Raw genomic sequence first — 12,295 nt, 5'->3', positions numbered from 1 at the left:
TTCTTTTTTCTTTCTTTCTTCCTCCCTTCCACTCCCGCGAGGGAGGCACCCACGCAGCCAACTTTCTCGTAAGTGTCGCTCGGCGGGGCGCTTCTAGCCCTGCTTCCTTCAAGAGATGGGGAAAGAGACGCGCGCGCAGGCAAAAAAAAAACAAAAACCCCTGTAACCTGAGGATGTGGGTGTCTTCTTTGGCGATCACTCGTAGCCGATTGTCTTCCACGAACACGGTCTTAACAGCGAGTCCGTAAGTGACCGTGGAGGCCAATTCTGGATCCACACGTCCTTCCACAGTGGGGACATAGGTTTTCGGGCGGGAGTTGATCACGGTGAGGGTTTGCCGAGCGTGCCTTCCTCTTAGCACGTTTCCATTTTTAAGTTCGGAATAGAGTACAGTAGTTGTTTTGGAAGATGATCATCAGGCATCTGCACATGACGACCAGTCCAACGCAGAAGAAGAATCATCGCTTCAACACTGGGGATCTTTGCTTCTTCCAGTAGCTGGCATTAGTTCACCTGTCTTCCCAAGTGACGTGTAGAATTTTTTTGGAGGCACTGTTGATGGAATCTTTTGAGGAGTTGGAGATGGCGTTTATATGTGGTCCACGTTTCACAAGCGTACAGTAAGGTTGGTAGTACAGTAGCTTTGTGAACATACATTTTGGTTTCCCTGCGAATATCCTCAAACACTCTGTGCTTCAGTCAGGAGAAAGCTGCACTTGTAGAGCTCAGGCAATGCTAGATTTCGGCATCAGTGTCGGCCCTTGTGGAAAGATAACTGCCTAGGTAGAAGAAGTGATTGACACTTTCCAACGTTACACCACTGGGTTGGGTTTGTGGTGCTGCAGAGGGGTTGGTTTGTGCCTAAGGATGTGGGTGTAACCACTCTTCGGCTCTCGGTTTGCCCCTGCAGAGTTCAGCACCTGAGCCCAGCTGCTCCCCTTTGGTGCCTCGAAGGAGGCTATGTAATAGGGTTGCCATAGTTCACACAGCGACAATCTGGACAGAAAAGCTGGAGGTGGGGGGGGGGGCAAAGTTGTTGAGCTTTCTTTCATTTTGCCCAAAGCTGTTGAGGTGTGGTGTTTTTGGTTTGTTTTTTGAAAAATCGCTAAAAATAAATAAATATGCTGTTTTTGAGCTATTTTTGTGGGGAAGCGGCACTGCCGACATGGGCTGACGTACAGTCAGATTTTTTTGCGGATTTCTGCCCAGACTGCTGCCGACTGCAGTATTCTGAAGGTATCCAGGAAAATCCAGACTTACGACAACTGTACTACTTTTTCCCTAATTTTTAAAATTAATTTTCCAAATTATTACAAATCAAACCAATTGAATTAATTTAATGCACTTTCTTAAAATCAGGTTTCCTGCTCTGGTTCCAAGCATATGATCATTATTTCCTTGCATAGCCGCATCATTTCTTACTTAGACTGAGTCCAGTTGACATCCTTCACTTGCTGTTAAACCATTCTTCCAGCTGGCCGCTTTTTCCACTTTACAAACAGCACCTCCGTTACATCTTATATGACAACCCCACTACATGATAGCTGTGGGAGTTACACTTCGGCTTGCTAGTGGGTGTGAAGCCCAAGGGGGTGACAGGTGGCAGGCAGGTCACTGTTGCTGAAAGGAAGGGTGCAGAGTGTGAGCATATGCCTATGCCAGCACAAGATGCCTTTGGTTCAGTCCCCGGTGCCCTAGGTAGTGCAGGAGAATTTTCCCTCTGAAACCCAAGCTACCCTTTGCCCATATAAAATGAAAACTGGCTCCAGGATCTGCCATGGTGGAGCATTGCTGCTTTCTCAGTGGGTTCCTGGAAAAGAAACATTCTGTTGTGCTAGCAAGCCTCATGACAGTTAAATGAAATGTAAGGCACCTTTAGGGATGTTTGAAGATTTCCAAATATGGGCTTGAGAAGCTTGTTTTGAATTGGAATTAACTAATCCCTGATCTCATGGCTGTGACATGGCTGTTTAGTGGACAGTGGGGGCTAGTTTCTTGATCTTAATTCTACTTGTACGCAAATAGGAATAGCAAGCAATATGTTGATATTTGTGTCAGAAGTTATGTTGGGTGATCTTATCTTCAAATAATACATGGTACATAGTTAGATAAACACAAATCAAAGGAGTTGAAGTTTGGCTAGAAAAGCAAGTGTTTTCTTGAGACTGCTGATTTTTGTTTTTTCTAGGATCTATTGTAAAGCGCCCTCATCTTGGGAATACAAATTACACATTCCAGATGCAAACTTTTTGTACTGATGCCCATTGTTTTCAGGTCACATAAGTAGCACATTTTCTTTTCCTCCCCTTGTATTTTGCAAGCTTCATATGTTTGTGTTGGAGAGCTTAAGCCCTTCTCCTGCCCCCTTTGCTTTGCTCAGTTTGCTGGGACTGCCAGGGCTCTGATCAAAAGTTCAGAAGGAAGTGACACATGGCCTCAGAGGTTGAAGAAAGTTAATTTGTCTGTGAGATACTGCAGATGAACTATTGAAACAGGAAGAGTTATTACCCAATAATACACTATTTAACGCTGAGCATTTTGTACTACAAGCAGTGGCAAATGGCATAGGAATAATCCAGAATAATCCATGTTATTTGTTACTTCTGTACTTGTAAACAAACACATCTGAAACAAAGTATCCAGACAATAAGCGCTACAGTAAGGACAACCTGGTTTGTACTCTGGTGGACTTCCCTTTCCCCAAGTATGCTACTATATTGCAATACTTCACTACTATTGTAACTTACATAGGTTTATGTAGAAAAACTTTAGAATCTCCATAGATGGTTAGAGAGCACCAAGTGTTGGAAAACTGCAGAGATACTTACAGTGGTGCCTCGCAAGACGAAATTAATCCGTTCCACGAGTCTCTTCGTGTTGCAGTTTTTTCATCTTGCGAAGCACGGCTATTAGCGGCTTAGCGGCTATTAACGGCTTAGCGGCTTTAAGAAAAAGGAAACAAACCCGCAAGAACTCGCAAGACGTTTCATCTTGCAAAGCAAGCCCATAGGGAAATTCGTCTTGCGGAACGACTCAAAAAACGGAAAACTCTTTCGTCTTTCGCGTTTTTCGTCTTGCGAGGTACCACTGTATATTCTCCTGCTGTTGTTGTTTTTGGATGCAGGGTATGTGGAGATGGGGAAGAAACTACTGGAGATAAAAACTACAAATTGCTCTTCTCTAATGTCATCTGATATAGATATGTAGTTGCTTTAATATAATTTTCTTCCTCTTCTGTTAAATTAAGGCCATTGAGGAGAGGGAGAAAAGAAGCCTTGTTTAGACCAATTATTTTAAAGAATATTTGAGTCATTAAAGCCCTAAATGGCTTCAGCCTGAAGGAGTGTCTCGTCTCCCCGCCCCGCCCGCCCCATTGTTCAGCCCAGATACTGAAGTCCAGCTCTGAGGGCCTTATGGCAGTTCCCTCCAAGTGAGAAGTAAGGTTACAGGGAACCAGGCAGAGGGCCTTCTCGGTAGTGGCACATGCCCTGTGGAACTCCCTCCCATCAGATGTCAAGGAAATAAACAACTATCTGACTTTTAGAAGACATCTGAAGGCAACCCTGTTGAGGGAAGTTTTTAGTGTTTGATGTTTTATCATGTTTTTAATATTCTGTTGGAATCCACCCAGAGTGGCTGGGGAGGCCTGGCCAGATGGGCAGCATATAAATAATAAATTATTAGTAAAAAATAATAATATTATTTGTCTGGACTTAACCGTCCAGGAGTTCTTTACCTTTTTACCTAGAACATGTTTTATTTATAATTTTTATAATTTATTCAAAATGCAATTACATAAAGTCATAGGAACACAATGAAATATTGTTGAAGCAGAAAAACATGTAATCATAGAATCACAGAGCTGGAAGGGTCATCTTTTTGTGCAACCCCCTGCAATGTAGAAAACTCAGCTAAAACATCCATGACAGATGGCCACCCAATCTCTGCTTGGAAACCTCCAAGGTAGGAGAGTACAGAACCTTCCAAGGGAGATCCATCTTCCATGTTTTATAAAATGTAAACAACTCTTATTTGACCCCCGTTATCTGACACAGATACAGTCCAAAAGGAGCACAGGGAATTGTGTATATATGGGAGAATTTTAAGAAGCAAGTGATCCTCACTAACCTGGTGCAAAAAGATCTTGTCATCTGGAGGAGGCCTGACTGCCTAGATCAGTGGTGTCCAGACTTTTTTCAAAGAGGGCCAGATTTGATGAAGTGGAGGGCTTTTTTAAAATTGAAGTTGTTGAGCTTTTTTATGATCCCCCCCCCAAAGTTGTTGAGCTTTTTTACAATTTAACCCCAGGAAATAAACTCCCACTGGGGCTGGATTGTACCGACCAGCGGGCTGGATTAGGCCCCCGAAATGGACTTTGGACATGTCTGGCTTAGATAAAACACTATAGCGCCGCACACCCTTACTTAGTAGTAAGACCCACTGAACTCAGTACAGCTTTCTTCTAATCAGGAAAAAATTCCACTGCCCAGCTTGTCAGGCTGCCACTTCCTGCGGGTCCCTCTGGTCAGCAAAAGGAGTCTCCAGCCAAGTTACAGAAGCAAATTGGCAGACAGTAGACCGGATCTTTATTTGTTGCAGCAAAGGTTCAAACACCAAAGAGGAAGAACCCTTAGCATGGAGGAAGAACCCTTAGCGCAGTGTTTCCCAACCTTTTTTGGGCAACGGCACACCTGTTTAATGAAAAAAATCTCGCGGCACACCACCATTACAGCCCCGTGACGTCAGTGCGCAGCGTCACGCCGGGAGGGATGCACGAAAGTGAAAGTTTTCAATTTTTTTCCCTCCCCCTTGCCGGGGAACCTCCAAGCTTGGGGGGGGAGGAGGCAGCAGAGCGAGGGACTGAGGGACGGCGGCAGCTGAGGCGGCGGCGGCTGTTGTGGTGGCGATAGCGGGCGGAGGAGGGGGCGGCGGCGAGGCCGATGTGGTCGGCGGCGGCGGGGGAGGCGGTGGCGGGTGGAGCAGGAGGGCGGCCGAGGCCGGTGAGGGAGTAGGGTTGCCCGGGGCTTGAGGAGCCGTCGCCGGGAGTTGCTGCTGCTGTTGTTGCTGCTGCTGCCCGGACATGCCAGCCTCCTCCTCGTCCGCTGTCTCGCGCTCCTCCCTTTTGCACGCGCTGCCCCGCCGCCGCCCCATTGGCTGGGTCCTGTCAGCTGATCCTGTGTTATTTCCTGTGTGTGTGTGTGAGGAGAGAATGGAGAGAGAAACCTCGGCACCACCACCGCAGAGCCGCCCCCGGCTCGACGCGGATCCTCGCCGCCGCCGCCTCTCACCGCCCAACTCGCCCGCCTCCCTCCCACGGCACACCAGCCAATGTCTCACGGCACACTAGTGTGCCGCGGAACACCGGTTGGGAAACACTGCCTTAGCAGATATGTCACAGTAGAGGCATGGTTGGCATGGAGAAACATGTGTCACCCATCCTAGTTCCCAACACCTTTAAAGTATCTGCTTTCCCAAGAATAATAAAATTATTTACACATTTCTCTGGCCTCTAGGCTTTCCTGTTTGTGAGCTTTCAAAGGATCTAGTCTCAATCCACTCTACCAGTGGATTTCTATCTGGAACATTGTTGCTCATGAACACCTCCTGCCCCCCACTGTGGGGTTTGATTTCACACCTTGTGGAGGAGTGAGGAGCATTTGACCATATGCTCAGGGGATTATGGAGGAAGGCAGTAGCTTGGATCCGCCTTCCCTTTAGGAGTAATACACCATTAGAATTGAGAGAATCGGACAAACTGTTGATTTCGTATGAATTTTTGAAGTTTTGGTATGTTTTAGGGAATAGTCAGGCTCGTTGTCCTGGCCTTAGTTTGAGGCTGTGATGGGCATTTCGAATTTTCAAGGTATCACAACTGCCCCCCCTTTTGGTTTTAATACTTTTGAGTAGACACTTAGTTATTTACTAGATGCAAGTCAGCAGCACCAGATGACCCCACTCGGCTAGGCACTGGGGTGGATTTCACCCTGTGCCTTGGAGAGCTGGGCCAATGCTGCCAATGGGCCCTGTGCCCCTCAGCAACATCCAAAGTCCCTGATCCACTAGGTGCTGGGGTGGATTGTGCTCTGAACCTTCCAGAATAGGGCCTAGGCTGCCACTGGGCCCAGCACTGATCTAGCAGGTCCTAATGCTAGCAGAGGCAATGGCATACTTGGGAGGGCAGGTTTAAGGAACACTTTTGGGCCTTCAACGAAAGCACTTGGGCACATGATAGACTAATTCAGCAGTCATGTGTATTAGCCAATAAAAGTTATGACATATGTAAATGATAATGAATGATAGCCAGTATTTGAGTATTTGGATAACACCCACAGATTCCAGAAGGATCACTATGTTAGTCTAGCAGCAACAAGAACAGAGAGCCTTAAAAGTGCTTTTTAAGACCACCACTATTTATTGGGGCATTGTTACAAACTAGAGTCAATGTCATTAGATGCATGAAATGCTATCTTCAGTTGATGAGTGTATACAGATGGGGGGGGGGAATGGTGGGCTTAAATGATGCATAGGGTATTGGTGTTTTTAATAGCACTCTTACTTAAAGAATTTGGAAATTGGGATGGTAGTGAGATTCTATGAAGAGAGGAGTACGATTTTAAATCCTCTATTTAATCCAAGCATTGCATTTATTTCCCTTTTCATGAAACAGTGTGGCCACAACTGGCCAATAGCTGCAAAAATGAAGGGGAAATCTGTGTGCGTCCTATGGAGTGAATGCAGGCTTTTGCTGAAGCTTGGAGAGCTTGGAGAGGGGTCGGTGTGCACCGACCCCTCTCACTCTCCAGGCTTCAGGAAGCTATCAGCAAGCCTGGGGAGCCCGTGGGAGTTCCCGCAGGGCTCCCTAGGCTGTGGGTAGCAGCCTGCTGCCCGGAGCGCAGGGCACGCTGAAGCAGAGTGCCCCGCGCTTCGGGAAGATATCCTTTTCTCCTCTAAAAACTACGGTAGGTGCGTTTTTAAAAGCTCGGGCTTCCCCAGCCCCGCGGCTGGGGGGGAATACATTTTTTTTCTTTATTTCCCCCCCCCCAAAAAAAACTAGGTGCGTCCTATGGGCCGGTGTGTCCTATAGGGCGAAAAATACGATATATCTTTTAGGCTGGGATAGTATCCTCTTAAGTTTAGGAAAGTGCACACATCAGTTAAGTTATAAATTAGCCATTCCAGCCTTGGGTCCGTAGGGTTGGTTATACTACAACTCGCATCATACCTGGCCACTGCCCTGATGGCTAGGGATGATGTGAGTTGAAGTCCAGCGCCATATGGGGACCTAAGGTTGAGAAGGTCTGCTCTGCAGTGTTTCACAACTGGGGGGGCATCATGGATGTTTTAGCTGAGTTTCCTACATTGCAGGGGGTTGCACTAGAAAGATGACCCTTGGGGTCCCTTCCAGCTCCATGATTCTGTTTTTCTGCTTCAACAATATTTCATTATGTTCCTATCATTTTATGTAATTGCATTTTATATAAATTATGAATAAAACATGTTCTATTTACAAGCAAAACATTTAAATTCTATTTACAAACAAAACATTTAAACAAAACCTTTCTAACTGGTAGGACGGGTGGGGGCATGGGTGTAGCCAGGCTTTTTGTTAGGGGGGCAGGCTTTTGTTAGAGGGGCAGAACCTCTGATTTGTTTTGATTTGTATTGATTTTTACTTATTTGGGAGGCAGCTGCCCCCTGCCCCCCTGAGGGACAGTGGAGCGGCCCACTGCTGAAAAAGTTTGCTGACCCCTGATCTAGTTGTTCCCCTGCTGTCCCCGTTAATATTCTTAAGAGGGTCTCTTCTCCAGTCTTCAGAGAGTAGCTGGAAGTGGGGAGGCAGAAAAAGGTCCTCCTTTCCTTCCACTCTGCACTCCAGAGCTCAGAAACTGCTTGCACTAATGACATTCCCAGTTGCAAAATGCGCCTAGAACAATGGGAGTTTTGAACACTGGAAACACTGCTCTAGAGGACTCAAGTTGGTACCTAGAGTTCTTTCTTAATTTCTATGAGTTCTATCATTACTGCTTGAGAGATATTGGAGGGGAAACACTGTAGCAACATTTGCAGGGGAAATTTGATAATTCCTTGCAACTTTAAATAAGCTGCATAACTTTCATAGGATTTTTCTGAATTAATCCAAACAAAAGATGGCAAAAATGCTCACCCTATTGTGGTATTTTCAGTGGAAAGCACTTTGTCACTTTGAAAGTGTATCACCATTTGCAATAACTAGTTTAGAATAGCCCCATTCAATGCTACAAAAAGCAAATTACTAAAGTTTTGTGAACTCTGTTTCTCCTCTTACTATTGCCTATCTTGTGTGTTCTGAAAACAGATTTTTATCTTGTTCTTCTGGACAACTCTAATCAGGAAGTAGAATCAATTGTGCATAAAATGTGGAGGATGATTAAGAGGGAGTGGGCTTCCCATGTTTGACTGGTTTCCCATTGTTTACTTCTAAAAGGAAACCAGTAAATTCTTGCATCAGAACACTGATAAAACTTGTTCTGAATACAGCTTTGTTTACATCTGTAGACTTTCAGACTATGATAACTGACAATATTTTGTTTTTTAGAAATACCCTGTTATTGCATGCTGAGACTTGAATTTTTGTGAGCAGTTAAAATGCATTTGAGTCTCCTCCAGTGTGAAATTAATAAGTCTTAAACATTTAAAACACTTGCTGTGGCTCCTAGTAGGGAAGAGGAACAGGGGGAAGCCCTGAAGCTTAAGCAAGTTAAAACAAGTTTGTAACTGACATGGAGTCTGAAATATGCTCTCTTGAACCTTTCCAGTGATTCACTAGTGAGGCATGGTTTTAAAAATGTAGGTGTTACTTGTAGTGTCATAAACACCAGCTCTCTAGGCCTGAAGCAAGATGAGCGCCACACTCCATAGTTGCCTTTGACTGGATTTAACCATTCAGGGGTCCGTTAACCTTTTACCATTGATTGGTTTTCTTGAATGCTTTATGTAAAGCATTTAACCTTAAAAGATATAAAATTAAATGCCTTTTCTAAGAGGCTGCAGGAAAAAATATTTTCCTAGTTACCTCTATTATTAAAATAACATGCTTTCTTAGTAATTTTGAAGCCAGTCGTGAGCTATACATTCCATAATGTATAACTGCTTGAATGAAATAGATATACATTCTCTTCAGCCTATTTTAAGGACTATCTCCATAGAGGGATTTATACAGTCTACTGTGGTTTTGTGGTCCTCTGTGAATTGAGTAAATGGAAAGAAAACAGATGAGGTCATTGCTAGGTAGAATATAACTAGACAGAGGACAGACTGTTTGCTGCTTGGGAAAATGGCAAGTGGAATAAAACATATCTGTCTATGTCAAACCAGCTGACCAATCAAATTAAGCTGAAACTACCTTGAGAGTAGTAGTATTAGGACAAGAAGACAGGATATAAAGAAATTCAGAGGAACTCTTTACTAATTTTTAAAAATATATATTTCCCCTCTTTCTTTCTAGCCTTGAATATATCAGTTTCTTGTAACCTAAATTTGTCCAGCAAGGGACCAAGAATATTTCATCTTTTTACCTCCTCTTACATAGTGAAAGTACAAGCTTGGATCCTGGAAAAATATCATGATAGCTCCATTCCAGGTGGCTTGCATCATTTGTTGTTGATCACAAATGGTTTTACATTGGTATATCCCCCTGAAAAATCTTCTATAACTATAGCTACTTTGTATTAATCTCTGCTTTCCCCTTATATTGGTGTGGCCCACTAGATGTTGCTGAATTACAACTCCCATCATTGATGAACATTGGCTGTGGTAGCTAGAGTTGAGATCAGAAAAGCCACAGGTTAGCTACTTGTGTCCTAAAAGCTTTCATTTTATTTATGTATTTATTTCATAAAATTCATATACCACTTGATTGTAAACAACAACCACCACCCCTAAATTAATAAATGTCTTTTCCAGATATACCTACTACTGTATAGTTTTACATGTGATCTTAAAACTTCTAAACTGGAACTTCAGCAACTGTTCTTCAGCTATCATTAAAGGCTACCAAAGCATTAACTGTACACACTGTTTTCCTCTAAGCAATGAATTGGAATGTTCTCTTTGATCTACAATCCTGCTCTTGAAAACTGAAATGGGGTGGGAGTGAGAGGGTCATTGGTTTTCAGACTCTTAAATAATTCATTTTAACCTTGACTGAAGCAGAAATGGCTCATCTCTGAAGCAGAGGAAATAACACTTGAAGGAGAGGTGATGAGAATCTGTCATAACCAATGCTTATCCTAGTATTTATTGTCAGGCTGAGTATGATTTGCTTATATGGGTATTTGTTACCTTATTGACCGGGTTAGAGAACCGCTGGGCCAAAGCAAAACACAGCCCAGCATGCCTCCGAGTTTGGCCAGTTTGGGCAACCCATGCTCACCCTACAGCAGATGTCATACATGGTGTGCGGTGGGGCAGTTATGGGCAGGTCTTCAAAGGGGCAATTGGGAGCTTAAAGTGGACTCCCAGTTGTTCTTCTGCTCCAGGAGGGGGTGAGTAACAAAAAGGAAAAAGGTGGCTAACAAGTATTCACACTTGATGTTTTAATGTGTGTTAAACTACTTTGAGATTTTTTCCCTTTAAAATGTAAAGCGCTATAGAAACGAAATAGATGCTAATAATAAATTATTATTATTCACGTCTCCCTCCCAGTGCTGCTTCTTGAACCTTTGAAAATCACAGGTTCGAAGAGCAGCATGGGACTTCTTGCAACAAGGTATTCCAACAGCCCATCCTCCAAAGTCCCTTTGTCATAGTAATGCCAGGTGATTATATGTTAAATTTTGCCCTTCACAGGTGTGGGGATAAAGATCTGGCCTACTGGTCAGGGGGAAAAACCCCCACCCCTGATATATAAGTACGGTCATACCTTTTGTTGTGTTAGGTTCATGTTGCGTCGTTTCGGCTTGCAAACGCGTCAAACCCAGAAGTGTATACTTCCGGGTTTTGCCACGCATGTGTGTGCAGAAGCGCTCTATTGCACTCTGCGCTTGGGCAGAAGTGCTGCTCTAGTTGCGGACTTTTCGGAGTGCGAATGGCACCCTGGAACGGATCATGTCCCCAACTAGAGTTACCACTGTATATGAATATAAGTATTCATATAGGAAATCCTGTCATAGTTTTCTTATCTGTGCTGTCAGATGGGACACAATGCATTCCAGAGAAATCATTGTGGTACATCACAAATAGTGACCATGAAAGGCAATAGAATATACTGTAGTTCCATTTTCTCCTGAGACACAGTTGCCGACCGGTTGTGGAATATTTTCCCAGCTGGCTTCAGAGCCTGAAACTTCCTCATGTAAGCTGGAATCATTGTCCATCAATTTAGTGTATGGTGTTGTTTTTTTAGATGTAGTCACCATATTTTTCACATGCAATAATTTGTAGGCTACTAGGCCTCTTTCAATCAAGTGAAAATGGTTAAATCACTCTCTCTGCCTCTGAAAATGTTCTCTAAGTAAAGTTGACTGCCTGTTTGAGGGATTACAGAGCTCAGAGATTATGCAATCAATGTGGCATGTTTCTTTAATTTTTCCCATTTCATAATACACAATAATCATAAGTATATATACAGCTGTACTTACTATATTTATAATTACTGTTTGTTTTGATTCCAGTGTCACACAATGGTAAGCATTTTTTTTCCTTTAAAGAGTCTCCACTGATAGCATAGTTCCCTCCTATAGCTGCTTATATCATTATTTTATTCATAATCATTACATTCCAAATCTTCTCCTTCCAGAGGTCTGTTGGTGGTACAGTATCTATTTCCCACATGTTTGCTATTAAAACTGAGCATCTATCACCATATGAGCAACCAGGACAAAAGTCCCTTGGCCAGTGTGGTATTCTTCACTGCCCAATAACATTCTCAGAACCTACTATTTCTGTAATTTCTTGCTTATTTCCCCTCAAATGCCTTTCAGTCATCCACAGTTCCACCATAGATGTGCAAAAGTGCCTCTGCTATTGAGGTTCTTCTGAACAGCTGTTTCTTCACAGGCCTTTGGAGGCATATATATAATGTAGGAAATACATGCTGAAAATGACTGTGAAGCTCATTAGATAGCCCTGAGCAAATCACAATATCTTGCGCTAACAAACTTGCTGTGAACTTTTCTCAGTCCTCCTTGTAAGAAGGGCAGAATGCAGAGTAACAAGCTTGCTTGTCTCAACTCTGCTTTTCCAGATACTTTATTGAGTGTATTTAGAAGACATTTTTTGAGGGTTTTTTATTTTGGGGGTGGAAATGTCTGTTTCT

General features: G+C 43.5%; 1 protein-coding gene across 2 annotated transcripts in view; it reads left to right on the top strand.

Annotated features, from left to right (window-relative positions):
* Window positions 1–12,295, top strand: part of FRYL (FRY like transcription coactivator) — a 143,102-nt gene that overhangs the window by 1,497 nt on the left and 129,310 nt on the right. The window lies entirely within an intron of this gene.

The sequence above is a fragment of the Podarcis vaucheri genome (assembly GCF_965113315.1).
Source record: "Podarcis vaucheri genome assembly, chromosome: 9".
Taxonomy (NCBI): domain Eukaryota; kingdom Metazoa; phylum Chordata; class Lepidosauria; order Squamata; family Lacertidae; genus Podarcis; species Podarcis vaucheri.
The sequence above is the reverse complement of the archived record's forward strand: the minus strand, read 5'-3'. Positions and strand labels throughout refer to the sequence as shown.